Source organism: Neoarius graeffei, chromosome 20, assembly GCF_027579695.1.
Source record: "Neoarius graeffei isolate fNeoGra1 chromosome 20, fNeoGra1.pri, whole genome shotgun sequence".
NCBI classification, from domain to species: Eukaryota; Metazoa; Chordata; class Actinopteri; order Siluriformes; family Ariidae; genus Neoarius; species Neoarius graeffei.
The window spans coordinates 53,665,815-53,682,508 of record NC_083588.1 but is presented as its reverse complement, the minus strand read 5'-3'; positions in this window follow the sequence as shown (position 1 = coordinate 53,682,508).

Here is a 16,694-nt window from a genome sequence, read left to right as displayed (position 1 = left end):
GGCACACAGAAATTGCATCAAGCAAACCAAATATCCAGAAGACCAAAGCCTTCTGTCATTAAAAAGATCAAGGAGACAGTAAAAAGCAACATGGACCAACCGAAGTGCCCATAAATTATACAAAAAGAGTCCGTCGGCACAGAAAAGGTGGTGGAAATCACGCATAAGAACGTTTCTTTTTATTTTTCAAGAATTATGACAGCATTTTTCAGAAACTGCTACTGTCATTTCGCCAGTTTGTTTACATTCTAAGCGGAAATTATGTTGTCAGGCGTTTTATTTATTTTAGATTTTATTTATCGTCACAGTTTGGCTCAAGACTGCAACAAAAATGGGAGACAACACAAGAGATAGAATATAGAAAAATATTTATTTACAAAAATATCTAGCTCTACAAAAATAAAGGTAAATCACCTTGCAAAGCACCAATCTAAAGATAGACGTTTGTGTAATTTAAACAATTCAGATGGTCTGGATCTAAACCAGTACCAAACTGGGACCTAATATTTGGATCTAAATTGGCAGCTCTCTCTCTCACTCTCTCACACACACTTGCAGTATGGCCTCTGTCCAGTAGCCTTGTTGTGTGTTGTGTATGCGACTCTATGTTCTTTCTGTCAGCACGCGTTTGATAGATGCTACTGGAAACACACTCCGCCACCCTGTGTACAAGTCCTTTGACATTCTGCTCAAGCAGCAGGGAACAGTCAACCAAAATAAACCCAGAGAGAGGGAGACGGTCAAGCACGAAATACTATCTTCCCCACCTGACCAGCCACGCTATACCCAAATCAAATACATGCGCACACACACACACACACACACACACACACACACAAACACAGTGTTTCTCTCGGTGTTTCTCTCTCATAAAACACACATTCCCTGTAATCAAAATGTGTCCAATCAGTCCTGACTTTTCCATTTGACTCACCTGGTTTCCATAGCAACGGGCTGAAAAAGTGCACATCGAGCTTTCAAACAAAGGGCACTTTCAAATGCAGCTTAATGGGTTCTTTTGAAGAGCAAAATGAATAGATGGATAGGAAGAATGGGGGAAAACAGATGAACATATGTGCTTGATTAAGTCTTGTGTGCCAACCAAATTTACTGGATAAAGTGGAACGTCTTACATTTGAATTAAAAAGGTGAGGTTATGCAGGATTAGTTGGCGTCTCGGCTGAGAGGGTTCTTGAGGTTCGAGCAGCAAGAATGCCAAGGATAAAATATTTTCTCAAAGAAACCTGAATCATTAACATTTGCTCTACTGTTACATTACATGCAAGGGGATCAAGACCAGGATATAAAATCAGTGTACAGCAATATTTTGCCACATATTCTCTACTGGGGACACAAAGGACAGGCAGCACCCTCTTCTTCCACCGCCATGCCATCGTAATGTGTGGAGAATGTGGTTTTGCATTGCCTTGCTGAAATATTCCTTGAAAAGGTTTTGAAGGCTTAAAAGGTAGCATACGTTGCTCCAAAAACTCAATGTACTTTTCTGCATTATTGCTGCCATCAATGATGTGCAAGTTACCTTTGCCGAGGGTACGGACACAACCCCATACTATGACAGACCCTGGCTTTTGGACTTGTTCCTGGTAACAGTCTGGATGGTCCTTTTTGTTTTTGGTCTGGAGCACACAGCATCCATTTCTTCCAAAAAAAAAAAAAAGACCTGGAATACTGATTCATCTGATCACAATACATGTTTCCACTGTGTGATGGTCCATCCCAGATGCCTCCGAGTCCAGGTGAATCAATGGCGCTTCTGGACACAGTTAACATAGTGCTTCCTTTTTGCACATTAAAGTTTTAACTGGCATTTTTTGGATGTAACTCCATATTGTTGTGCTTGACAAAGGTTTGACAAAGTAATCCTGAGCCCATGTGGTTATACTGTATCAGCTATAGATGAATGACGGCTCTTGACACGGTGCCGTCTGAGGAATCAGAGATCATGGGTGTTCAGATTAGGCTTGTGCCCTTGCCCTTTACACACCAAAATTCCTCCAATCGTTTAATGACATTATGCACTGTAGAGTGTGAAATATCCAAATCCCTTCATATCTTTTTTTTTGAGGAACATTGTTTTTAAACAGTTCAATAATTTTTACATGCATTTGTTGACAAACTGGAGATCCGAGACCATTTTCCAGCATTAGAACCAAGGCGTCAGTAATGCAATAGCTCACATGGCCGTACCATGAGAAACCAGACTTGTTTATAATTAATTAAGTTGCTCTTCGTGAGAACAATTAGATCTTTCAAACAAAACAATCAGAATTAAAAATCCAGTGAAAACTGAGGCATTTTCCTGAAAGATCGTTAAATCGGCCTAATTAGCAACTTGTTAATGAGAAATCACAAAGCCAGGGAGTAACTTTTGTGCAGACTGATTAGATCTTCCAAACAAAACAATCAGAATCAAACTCCAGTGAAAACTCAGGGAGTAGCAGCAATTTTTGTGAATTGCAGACGGACGGATGATGGACGCTGCACGATGGCAATAGCTCACCGGCCTATGGCCGTGTGAGCTAATAATAATAAAATCATGAGAGTTTTGAGAGAGTAGTGGAGCTCCCGTCATCTTGATCGTTTGGGGTAAGGTGGTCAGGATAGCGTCTTAAGTCAGTCTTTTTCTCATCTTGATGTTCTGATAAAATCAACCATATTTGATATCTTCATAAGTTTATAGTGAGCTCTGTCGAGCACCAAACAGGAAGCAGCAAAGCGGGTAGAGGAACATCAAAAGGAATCTAGTTGCAGTCTTAGTTACTAGTTGCAAATAATGAGCCTGCAATTTCTCCAATCTATGAAAAATCATAGCCCGTGATTAAAAATGCCATGACTAATGACACATTGTCTTTAGATGTGAGAGGATGTCAGATTTTAGTCTTTTCAACGTCTTCTAGAATCAGGTTCGAGTAAGAGTAGGGGCTAGAGCAAGATTCGACTTAAAGTAGGGTACAATTAAAAGCAGTGGTGGACAGTAACAAAGTACATTTACTTGAGTACGGTACTTAAGTACACTTTTTGAGTATCTGTACTTTACTTGAGTATTATTATTTTTTTTGGAAACTTATGACTTTAACTTCACTACACTGGAAAGGCAAATATTGTACTTTTCACTCCACTACATTTCTGTCAAGGTCCTCGTTATTATGAACCAGCTTTGAAAGTGAATGTTTTTTTCTTTTCTTTTCTAAAACATGATTGGTTTTTCCGCAGGTGACACTGAAACACTATCAGTAATCACTAGGGTCACGTCATGTCCATAGACTGGATAAAATCAAGTTCAGTGATTTCTCAGCAGCATTATTGTGGCAACGGGGGCGTGGTCAAGTGCCGGTCTGTAACAGGAGGGTGGAGTCAGGGAAGGTAAGTGGCAGAATCACTACACCTGACTGCAATTAACCTGTTTGTGTGTGTCTCCCCAGTGACCGCACCCTATTTAGGGAGGGAGAGCAGAGAGCAGAGGAGCTCATCTCCGGACTAGACGCTGGCTGTGTGTGTGTCTAGCCAATGCAAAATTGTTCACTGAAAAGTGTGGCAATAAAGCCCTTTACAAACCTGATCTCTGTCCTGCCATCCTCTGTGCTCCACCCACTCCTATTGAACTGCTACAGTGGTGCCGAAACCCGGGATCAGAGTGGAGCACCAGCCGATCAGCCCCATGGAGTCCTCCCCGTTCGCTGACCTGGTCCACGCCCTCGCCACGGCCCAGCAAAGCCAGCACCAGGCGCTCGTCACCCTCCGAAAGGAACAAGAACGATGCTTCGAGGCCCTGGTGCTGGCCCAGCAAGAAGACCGAGAGGCGTTCCGGCACCTCCTCGCATCGGCGGGGTCCACCAGCGCTCCTACCGCGGGCCCGTTGCCCCTCACCATCACCAAGATGGGCCCGCAGGACGACCCCGAGGCATTCATCACGCTCTTCGAGCAAGTCGCAGAAGCCTCGGGGTGGCCGATGGAGCAGTGCGCGGCGCGCCTCCTCCCCCTGCTAAAGGGAGAGGCACAGCTGGCTGCGCTACAGCTCCCCGCCGACCGCCAGCTGGCCTACGCGGACCTCTGCTGGGCCGTCCTCCAGCGCGTGAGGCGCACCCCAGAACAGCAGCTCCAGCGCTTCCGCACGTTGCGCTTGGAGGAAGTCAGCCGGCCGTTCGCATTTGGCCAGCAGCTCCGGGACGCCTGCTGGCGGTGGTTGACGGCCGACAACCGCGAAGCCGAGGGGATCATCGACCAGGTGGTGCTGGAACAATTCATCGCTCGCTTGCCCGCAGGAACCATGGAGTGGGTCCAGTGCCACTGCCCGGCATCGCTGGATCAGGCAGTCGAGCTGGCAAAAGACCATTTGGCGGCTGTTCTGGCGGCAGGACAGCAGACGGCATCTTCTCTTCTCTCCTCTTCTCTCTCTCTCTCTCCCTCCTCCTGTGTCCCGTCCTTGCCCCATTCTCCCACCGCGGAGGCGGGGGCTGGCACCACCCCAGCCGGCCCACCACACCCGCGGTGCCCTCCCGTTTCTCCCTTCTGTGTTTATCTCTCCCCCCACCTCAGGTGAGTGAGCCCCAGAACACCGGTGCACAGGGAAAGCCCGGGCCGGTTTGCTGGCACTGCGGGGAGCCGGGTGACCTGCAACAGCAGTGCACGGTGATGGAAGTGGGCGCAGTGGTTCGGATCCCCGACGCGCCAGAGGCCGCCCTCGATTGGGCCGGAGCGTATCGCATACCGGTGAGTATCCAAGGGGATACATATTAGGTGTTGGTGGATTCTGGTTGTAACCAGACCTCAATTCACCAAAGCCTGGTTCAAAACGAGGCATTGGGGGGAGCACAGGAGGTGAAGGTGTTGTGTGTGCACGGGGACATTCACAGCTACCCTTTGGTGTCGGTCCACATTGTTTTCAGAGGGGAAAAAAGTTATAGTGAAGGCGGCGGTTAATCCTCGCCTTACCCACTCTTTAATTTTGGGGACTGATTGGCCAGGATTTCGGGATTTAATGACGCACTTAGTCAAGAGTGAGTCCTGCCATTTAACAGGGGGAGGTCCCGGTGTCGCTTTGGTGGGAGCAGCTGTCACAGAGCCGTCTACGTCATCTCCGCGTCAGAGTGAGGAGCCGCCGGCCCCTCCTCTCTCTCTTGGGGAGTCCCTCGCGAATTTCCCATTAGAGCAGTCGCGAGACGAGACTCTGCGACATGCGTTTGACCAAGTGAGAGTAATCGATGGTCAAACGCTCCAGCCGAATGCCACCCCGTCCTTCCCCTACTTCGCAATTATGAAGGATAGGTTATACCGAGTGACGCAGGACACTCAAACTAAAGAGCGAGTCACGCAGCTTTTGATTCCGAAGAGCCGCCGGGAATTGGTATTCCAGGCGGCTCACTTTAATCCCATGGCTGGACACTTAGGGCAGGATAAGACACTAGCCCGAATAATGGCCCGATTCTATTGGCCGGGGATTCGCAGCGATGTTCGTAGGTGGTGTACGGCATGCCGCGAATGCCAGTTAGTGAATCCAGCGGCTGTTCCAAAAGCGCCTTTGCGCCCTCTTCCATTGATCGAGACCCCGTTTGAGAGAATTGGAATGGATCTCATCGGGCCATTAGATCGGTCAGCACGAGGGTACCGCTTTATATTAGTTCTGGTGGACTATGCAACGCGATACCCGGAAGCCGTGCCTCTGCGCAATATCTCAGCACGCAGTATTGCAGAGGCGCTCTTCCGTGTTATCTCCCGAGTCGGAATCCCGAAAGAGATTCTGACTGATCAAGGCACTACATTTATGTCACGGACACTGCGCGAACTGTATGGGTTATTGGGGATTAAGCTGATCCGCACCAGTGTGTATCACCCACAAATGGACGGTTTAGTAGAACAGTTCAATCGCACCCTCAAAAATATCATTAAAAAATTCATAAGTGAGGACGCACGTAATTGGGATAAGTGGCTCAAGCCCTTGTTGTTCTCAGTGCGAGAGGTTCCCCAAGCCTCCACGGGGTTCTCCTCGTTCGAATCATTATATGGGCGTAAGCCACGCGGCATTCTAGACGTGCTGCGGGAAAATTGGGAGGAGGGACCTTCACAAAGTAAGAACGAAATTCATTACGTTATGGACCTGCGCGCAAAACTCCACACGCTCACCCACCTAACTCAGGAGAATTTGCGGCAGGCCCAAGCCCGCCTGTACAACAAGGGTACACGCCTTAGGGAGTTCACACCGGGAGATAAAGTACTCGTACTATTGCCCACGTCAAGCTCCAAATTGATCACCAAGTGGCAAGGACCCTTTGAGGTCACACGGCGAATCGGGGACGTCGACTATGAGGTGAGGCGAACGGACAGGGGTGGGGCGCTACAAGTTTACCACCTCAATCTGCTTAAACTCTGGAATGAGGAGGTCTCCATGGCATTGGTGTCAGTGGTTCCGGAGAAGGCGGAGCTGGGGCCGGAGGTTCAAAAAGGGGCATTGGCATCACATATGTCTCCGGTCCTCTGTGGAGACCACCTCTCCCCGACCCAACTCACGGAGGTCGCCCAGTTGCAGACCGAGTTTTCGGATGTGTTCTCGCCTCTGCCCGGTCGCACTAACCTCATAGAGCACCACATAGAGACGCCCCCGGGGGTAGTAGTGCATAGCCGCCCTTACAGGCTACCCGAACACAAAAAAAAGGTGGTTCGGGAGGAACTTGAGACCATGCTTGAAATGGGCATCGTCGAGGAGTCCCACAGTGGTCTTGGTACCCAAGGCCGATGGGTCGGTCCGGTTCTGTGTGGACTATAGAAAAGTCAACACGGTGTCTAAATTCGATGCGTACCCGATGCCTCGTATTGATGAGTTGCTCGATCGACTCGGCACTGCTCGCTTTTATTCGACGCTGGATTTGACGAAGGGATATTGGCAGATCCCTTTGACTCCACTATCCCGAGAAAAAACGGCCTTTTCCACACCGTTTGGTTTACACCAATTCGTCACCCTTCCGTTTGGGCTGTTTGGGGCGCCCGCTACGTTTCAGCGGCTAATGGACAGAGTCCTCCGCCCGCACGCCACTTACGCGGCCGCGTATCTAGATGATATCATCATCTATAGTAATGACTGGCAGAGGCACCTCGAACATCTAAGGACTGTCCTTAGGTCGCTGAGACAGGCGGGGCTCACAGCCAACCCAAAGAAGTGTGCGATTGGGTGGGTGGAAGTACGGTATCTGGGCTTCCACTTGGGCAACGGGCAGGTGCGTCCCCAAATTAATAAGACGGCAGCGATTGCGGCCTGCCCAAGGCCCAAGACCAAAAAGGGGGTGAGACAGTTCCTGGGGCTGGCTGGCTATTACCGTAGGTTTATACCTAATTATTCGGACGTCACCAGCCCGCTGACTGATCTCACTAAAAAGGGGGCACCAGATCTGGTCCAGTGGACGGAGCAATGCCAGCGGGCTTTTTCTGAGGTAAAGGCTGCACTGTGTGGGGGGCCACTTCTACACTCCCCTGACTTTTCTCTCCCCTTTGTGTTGCAGACCGATGCGTCGGACAGAGGGCTGGGGATGGTTTTGTCCCAGGAGGTGGAGGGGGAGGACCGCCCCGTCCTGTACATCAGCAGGAAGCTGTCAGTGTGTGAGGGGCGCTACAGCACGATCGAGAGTGTCTGGTGATCAAGTGGGCGGTCCTCGCCCTCCGTTACTACCTGCTGGGGTGCCCTTTCACCCTCTGTTCGGACCATGCGCCCCTCCAGTGGCTCCACCACATGAAAGATGCCAACGCGCGGATCACCCGTTGGTATCTGGCACTCCAACCCTTCAATTTTAAGGTGGTCCACAGGCCGGGGGCGCAGATGGTCGTGGCGGACTTCCTCTCCCGTCAAGGGGGGGGGGGGGGGGGTCGGCTGCAGGCCGGACGGCTGCCCGGCCTGAGTCGGGCGGTGGGGGTATGTGGCAGCGGGGGCGTGGTCAAGCGCCGGTCTGTGACAGGAGAGTGGAGTCAGGGAAGGTAAGTGGCAGAATCACTACACCTGACTGCAATTAACCTGTTTGTGTGTGTCTCCCCAGTGACCACGCCCTATTTAGGGAGGGAGAGCAGAGAGCAGAGGAGCTCATCTCCGGACTAGATGCTGGCTGTGTGTGTGTGTCTAGCCAATGCAAAATTGTTCACTGAAAAGTGTGGCAATAAAGCCCTTTACAAACCTGATCTCTGTCCTGCCGTCCTCTGTGCTCCACCCACTCCTATTGAACTGCTACAGTTATTTAACACGATCAGGTGATGGCAGAATGGAAGGAGGCAGTTCTTCTGGGGAATGCACGCACCCATGGTTATACCTAGAACCCATGTTTCAGTTGTCTGGAATAAAGATTTGTTTAGTTTTAAATGTTTGTCAAAAATGAACCACATCACAGCCTACAAAAACTCGCCATCCAACCTGCGGAAGCATATTGAGGTCTGTAAACGTTTTATTCCAAGAGAAAGCTTGCAATGAAGTTGTCTGTGCTTTTAGAGCTAGCGATAACGTTGCAATAGCTATGCAGTCTGGTTAGTCAAATGACTTTCTATGGATTTGCCCGCCAAGTAGCCGTCGCCTTGTCCACGGCTAACGTTTACACTTAGCTGGTTAAAGGTGGAGTACGAGATTTTGGAATAGCGGTTCCCGCAAGCCATATTTTGAAAAGAAACACGCCCGCTCTCGCCATGCTCCCACCCCCCGCGTCTCCACCCCTCCTCCCCCTCCCCCTGCGTCTCCCTACCCGTGCCTCCAAAGCATGTTGCCAAAACCATGTTTATGTGAACATAATGGTACTTACAGGTCAGAGCCTGAGAGTGAATCCGAACGAATAGTGGATACGGGAGGAGGAGGTGGTTTCAAAAACCCATGCTTCATTGGTGTCGAACTGGCTTGTGCCATGCCTTCATAACTAAGAAAACAATAAATAAGAGCTATCGTTTGTGCCACATACAGCTAAGCTAACAAATCGTTTGTATGCATGAAATAAATACCATGGAAAAACTACCATCAAGGACGTAATACGACTATACGTGTTAGTATAACAATCCGTGTCAGCTAACTTTGCAAATCATGCTAACTTAGCAAAACCTACATTGTGGTCCGTATCATCGGTTATGCTCTTGCTGCCAGGGTGTACACTTGTTAAAACGACAACACTGTCCTATCTGAAAATGTAATAAATACATAATGTTATCTTACCTATCGAGTAGAAACAGGGCCACCATTGCATGGTAGGCTATCTATCCGTTGCTTTGAAATGGCTGGAGTGGTCCCTGCGCATACTGCGCAAGGGTAGGGGTGGGGGTGGGGCGGTGAGGGTTGGGGGGTTGGGGTCGCGGGCTTCAGTCTGATTGACATGTCAGTATCCAATCATTTTGAGGTGGTTACCTCGATAGGATTTGATGGCGTTTTTCCTTTATTTTACACTGTAGACTGGATTAAAATATTTTGTTTTTGGGTCAAACCTTCTATTGTACTGCTTGCAACATGGGTGTGAGGAGCTTTTCAAGCAATATGGTAAAAAATACTCCTGAAAAAAATCTCGTACTCCACCTTTAACTTGGACACTGTTAGTTAGCATGTAAAAACGAAGTGACGCTAACATGAATAACGTTAACTTATCTGAAGTCCTTTCAGAAATATGTTTTAGCATAATCTTGCCAAATAAACAATGTAGAAATCTTTCTTTTCTAGTAGCGTTAGCTACCCAATATGATTTCAAGGTTGAAAAGCGTTTGCTAGCATGTCAGGTGGGGTTTCATTGACTAGCTAGCTTAACGTTAAACCACCATGATGGCACAGCATGCGTTCATTTTTGCAAATTCACATTTCTGTCTTTGGTAACGGCGTTAGGTTTTGTAAGCGTTGTGGCAATAATACAACGATGCGTTGACAGAAAATGTACTTTTAATACTTTAGTATTTTTAAAAGCGAGTACTTCAGTACTTTAACTTAAGTAACATTTGACCAGTGGGATCTGTACTTTGACTTGAGTAATGAAGTTGGGTACTTTGTCCACTTCTGGTTAAAAGCATGTTACGTAGAAGTAAATAAAAGAAAGTATTTATGTACCTTATGTCTGGAATTAGGGAAAAAAAACGGCATTACATACAGCTTTCAAAGTGTAAATGATGTGAATAATTTGTTTCTCCTCAACTCCTGAGCTAATCACAGCTAGTATTGTAGTAGGCTCACTGTCAGGGAAGCTCATGATGATGCAGTGTGTGATCTGCATGAATAAATAAAGCTGAATTTAAATCAGAAACTCATCTGTTCTTTTTTGTGATAACCAACAGGAACTCCTCACACAGACACTTCTTCATTGCTTAATCAACTTAAAATCGATTTGGCTGCGAAGTGAAAAAGGATCATCCTGCACATGATCTCAGATCAGTGAGTAAATGATAATTGATTTCTTTAGGCATCTTCATGAGTTAATTGATTCAACAACAAACTGTGCTCATGTGAGTCTTGATTTTAGGTGTTGTTCAGCTGATAAAGCCATACTCACACTATAATAATAATTTATTACATGTATATAGCGCTATACATGTATACTCTATAGCGCTTTACAATTCAAAAATGCAAAACAATAATTATACTTCAAGTCTAAAATCACTATAGAATAAATATTTAAAAAAAAAATTTTCAATAAGGTGGCACGGTGGTGTAGTGGTTAGTGCTGTCGCCTCACAGCAAGAAGATCCAGGTTCGAGTCCCATGGCCGGCGAGGGCCTTTCAGTGCGGAGTTTGTATGTTCTCCCTGTGTCCGCATGGGTTTCCTCCGGGTGCTCTGGTTTCCCCCACAGTCCAAAGACATGCAGGTTAGGTTAACTGATGGCTCTAAATTGACCGTGAATGGTTGTCTATGTGTCAGCCCTGTGATGACCTGGTGACTTGTCCCTGCCTTTCGCCCGTAGTCAGCTGGGATAGGCTCCAGCTTGCCTGCGACCCTGTAGAACAGGATAAAGCGGCTAGAGATAATGAGATGAGATGAGAATTTTCAATAAATAAGTCAGAATCTAAGAAGCATAAGCTGATTTAAATAAGAAGGTTTTCAATTGTTTCTTGAAATTGTTAATGTTTACACATGACTTAAGTTCTCTCGACAAGGTATTCCATAACTTGGGACCTGTGTAGGCTAGTGTTGTTGAGTCACTAAACCTCGAGTCCAGTCTCCAAGTCAGAGTCAAGTCCAAGTCATTAAAGAAAATTTCGAGTCAAGTCTGAGAACAAGACTCCAACCGCACCATGTGACAGTGGCTGTTGCTGCCTTTATGTGAAAGCATTTCTGCTACTGTGTTGGACTAACGTTACTGCTCGACTGCCCCATTTTAGTTCATAGGCTACAGATAAAAAGCTTGTTCATTGCTCAAGCCCCGCCTACTATCAACAGGGCAATGAACATAGCGTGTCACTTCCTTCTCTGGGTGGAGTCTTACCAAATGACGACTGAAGTTCGAGGTTGTCCCCGTCGTCTTCTCGATAGTTCTTCTACATATGGAACACATAGCAGTGCATTTTTTCCCACTGCACGAGAAGTCTGTATAAGCAAAGCGGACAATCCTAGAGTCGTTCTCTCCGGGCATTTTAGCGCCATTAACGTTATTTTGTTCCTGAACATGACGTATGTGTCAGAAATGGCGAGCTGAGGTGAAGTGAGGACCCAAGAGCAGACTCAAGACAGGCAGTGTACAAAAAGAAACTTCTTTAATGAAGTACGGGGCAGAGGTACAATAGGACTCAGGCAAAATCGGTGGTCAAAGAACGGGCCAAGAGGTCAAAACACAGAAGAGCAGGCAGGCACGGTCAGGGACAAAAACAGGACAGAAAAATCTTCACAAAAACTGAAGAAAACAGGGACAAGGGAAACCCAGATAGAGGAAGCAAAAAACACAATCCAAAGGAACAGGCAGGTAGAACAGGGGCAAAAACTGGATAGAAAACTAGGCAAAAAGCACAGAACGATACAGGCAGGGGGAATCGAGAAGTCACAATACCAAAGGGCTGTAGCGAGACAAGGAAAGTCTGCAAGAGACAGTCTGGCAACTGGAGTAGCTCCAAACAGCTCTTAAGAAGGCCCTGGCTGATGGGAGAGGAGTGGAAGCAGGTGTGGGAGTGCCGCTTCAGGGAAGATGGCCTCCAGCAGGGCAGGACTGAATTCCTGTCCCGGATCCGGCCTGGAGCCGGCATGGAAGTCCCACAAACTCAGGCATTAGTGGACTGGACCGGACTGTGACAGTATGAACAGGTGAATGTGCATTCTCTTGCACGGAATTAGTACAAAAATTAATGTAGATATAAATATCTCATCATCTCTAGCTGCTTCTACAGGGTCACAGGCAAGCTGGAGCCTATCCCAGCTGACTACGGGCGAAAGGCAGGGTACACCCTGGACAAGTTGCCAGGTCATCACAGGGCTGACACAGACACAGACAACCATTCACACTCACATTCACACCTACAGTCAATTTAGAGTCACCAGTTAACCTAACCTGCATGTCTTTGGACTGTGGGGGAAACCGGAGCACCTGGAGAACATGCAAACTCCGCACAGAAAGGCTCTCGCCGGCCACGGGGCTCAAACCCGGACCTTCTTGCTGTGAGGCGACAGCGCTAACCACTACACCACCGTGCCGCCTAGATATAAATATATTATGCCAAATTATTATGGCATGTTACAAAAATAAAGAAAAAAATCGGAGTCCTCGTCTCCAATTTATGAGTCCGAATGCAGTTAATGCACGAGTCCTTAAAATTAGGGCACGAGTCGGACTAGAGTACTACAAGCCCGGCGTAGGCTTGTGTTCTTCCACCAAATGAACCTCTCTTAATACCTGGAACCACCAAATCATTGTGGTTGTCTGCTTTAGTTCTTTTTAGGGGCCTCTTCATTATAAGTTCTTCAAGGTATGGTAGAGAAAGGCCATTAAGAGACTTGAATATCATGACCAGGACTTTGTACTGGATCTGCTGATGTATAGGCAACTAATGGAGTTGTTTCATGACAGGTGTTAAGTGCTCATATTTGCCACGTTGTGAAATGAAACGTGCGGACATCATCTGTACCCTGATGAGGTGCTTTAATATACACTCTGGTAAGCCATAAAGGATAACATTGCAGTAAACAAGCTTGGACATTACCATTGTGTGAACCATTGCCTTGTTGGATGCTCACACCAGGCTTGTAGTACTCGAGTCCAGGACTCGGACTCGAGGTTTAGTAACTCGACTACAACACTGGAGCCATTGCCTTGGCTGCTGCTCACACCAATATGAGAAGGTGCTGATTTGTATTACTTATTTACTGCATTTTGCTGGTTTTAAAGACGTGCAACAGTGATGTTATAGCAGCTATAAACAATCTTTCCATGATTCACCAGCTTCCCTTCTCTCTCTCTGTGTGTGTTAATAAGACAAAATAGTGGTGCTTGTAACAGAGAAATCACAAGGCCCACTTTTCTGAAGCCTTTCCTGTGACGGAAATGTTCAAGTTACAGCTTTACCTCTGACTTTTAAAGTACCGACGCTGGCGACTCCTCTCAAAAATGTGAAATAAACTTCTCCTTATGGATTACTTCATCATTACAAGAGTTAAGTCAGACTGGATTGTCCCTATAATTGCCATCTTTGGATGTCACAACTTACACACAAGGTAAATATCAGCTTTTTTTTTTTTAGTGTAATTCACATGGTTTACACAGACGCATTGTGGTCTCGTTTTCAAAACTCACCTTGTTCAGCTGTCAGGGATACGTTCAGCACCATGCGGTGAATTCCTGCAGCATGCCAAGTGCAGTTTAGTCATTTTAAGCAAAAAGCATTTCAGAAACACACTGAGGTGTCTGTGTGTGTGTTAAGAGGAAACAGAGTGAGTCAGTGATTGGTGAGAGCTGCTCTTTGTGTAGGAGTGAAACATAAAGAGCCTCATTTGATTGCACTTGTGAAAAAACACACATCTGTGCTACCCTGTGTATGTGATGCAAGCAATTACCAGCATAAGGAAAAGAAAACATTTCTCTTACATCAGTTTCCATTTTCATGCCCTGTCTCTTTCACGTCAACATCTCTCTCTTAGAACTGCATAAAAAAAGTCTAGACATATGAAACCAATTTGAAGATTTGGCGGGGTGGTGTAGTGGTTAGCACTGTCGCCTCACAGCAAAAAGGTCCTGGGTTTGAGTCCAGTGGCTGACGGGGGCCTTTCTGTGTGGAGTTTGCATGTTCTCCCAGTGTCCGCGTGGGTTTCCTCCGGGTGCTCCGGTTTCCCCCACAGTCCAAAGGCATGCAGGTTAGGCTAATTGGTGGCTCTAAATTGAGCGTAGGTGTGAATGTGAGTGTGAACGGTTGTTTGTCTCTATGTGTCAGCCCTGTGATGACCTGGCGACTTGTCCAGGGTGTACCCCGCCTTTCGCCCGTAGTCAGCTGGGATAGGCTCCAGCTTGCCCGCTACCCTGCACAGGATAAGCGTTTACAGATAATGGATGGATAGAAGATTTGGGTTCTTCAAAGGATCCAAGTTTTATATGGGGTTCTACCAGGACTCTTTTCCGAAAGAAAATCCATGTTGTAGAACTGAGGGTTCCTCCAGTGGGACAAACCAAAGGATGCTTTTGAGGACTAGAACCTTTTCCGAGGCACGTACATGGGATGGAAAGCCTAGAAGGAATGGGACAGCAACGGAACATTGATCTGAAATTTTCTGAGCATTAAAAATGTTCTCATTGGTTAATATTTGTATTTTCATCCTTTTTAGGGCTTCTTGAGTCAAATCATTACGAGGAAGCCACAGCCTAATGGTTAGAGAAATGGCTTTGGGACCAAAAGGTTGCTGGTTCAATTCCCTGGACCAACAGGCCTGGTTTAAGTGTCCTTGAGCAAGGTGCCCAACTCCTCCAGCAAGAGTTGTGTCTGATTAGCTAAAGAAAAACTGATGATGCAGATTATCAGTTTGGGCATTGAACCTGACAAACAGGATTTTGAGTCACTTTCTTCAAATTTGATTAAAAAAATTTCTCAGTGAACTTTCTTTACGGACAATCATTGAATGCATTTTTTATTTAGAGAAAATTATATTTTAAAATGGTTTATGACTAATAATGGGTGGTAGTGGGTGAGTAAATGGTATTTACAGTATATGAAGCACATTTCAGTAACAAAAGGTGGCCAAAGTGTGTTACATAGAATACTGATAGAATAGGCAAACAGATTGAACAGTCAATCGGGGAATCCATGGTCTAATGGTTAGAGAAGCAGCTTTGGGACCAAAAGGTTGCTGGTTCAATTCCCTAAACCAGCAGGAATAGCTGAATGTGACGTGTGTAGTCTTGTGATAGAGAACACATCTGATGTCCAGTAGGAAGCTATTTCAGAACCTCAGCGTGGCCACTGCACAAGCCCTATTACACCCTTACCTTTCAGCAGAGATCATGAAACAGTAAACTGGTCTAGAGACCTGGGAGCAGAGCATGATGGCAAAACTGGGGGGGGGTGATGTCTCTCTTCTTGGTGCCGCAGCTGCATTTTGAACTGTAAAAGATTGACTATTGCTGAAACACAGTAAATCACAGTAGTGTAAACAAGGTGAAATAAAAATCATGTACATTTTTTTAAATCCTGGGAAGACAGGAAATAATTCGTTTTTAGAAATTGCTCTCAAAAAAACTACTTCTAACCACAGAGTTGATTTGCTGACCGAATATCATCCAAGTCTTAATATCCTCAATGCATGTGCTTAGAAGATGTTGCGCAACCAGATCATTTGATTTTAAACAAAGATAGAACTGAGTATCATCTGTGTAACAATGATCTTGTTGCAGATATTGTGTTTTTGAAGAATCTTTCCAAGTGGGAGCATGGTCAATGAGAAGAGGGCAGGCCTTAATACAGATCCTTGTGGGACACCACAGGGCTCGACATTAAATTTTTTAATCCACTTGCCAGTTGGACAAGCAGCAAGATTTTTCACTCGTCCTGACCAGAACCTTTTTATTCCTATGTATTTACAAGTTCAATGAAAGGAAAGTGGTTAACAGAATTTATCAAAAAGCAGGTATAGCGATGATAATCATTGTTTTAATGATTTATAATTTTTCAATAAAACCAAATTTTAACTGTAACTATCAACAGAAACTATCCAAAGCCCCATTATGGTGCGTGTGTTATTACCCCTCACCTGATCTGCAGTTTTAAGAGTCAGACTCCTCCAAATTCAAAACTTCTGGAGGAAATAAAGTTAAATCTTGATTAATCCAGTAAAACTTGAAGCATAAATTAATTTAAAGAAATGAAACCGAAAGAAAAGAAGTTGGACATGATAAGGGTGACAATAACATCGTGAAGGAAAACAAACCATGAGTGAGTTCGGCAGTGTCGTAAAATTCCCACCAAATATTTTACGACATTTGTCTGTTCACGTTGACCATCGTTAACGTGAACCATACAAAAGAAAAATACAATAAACGTCCAAATGAAATGAAGATTCACCACAGAGATTTATTTTATTGAGGTATTTGATCGCCATTTCTCCAATTTCGATGAATTCTAAGTCTAATAATCTATAATTAGATATTACAATGTGGTTATTTTTACACATGCATCTGCCGTACTCAGCTCCCCGGAATTTCGTAAACAATAACACGGCCAGATCACTGAGGGGATTGAACTAGTTTTGTTGGAACTGTACTGATATAACTCTTGAATATTT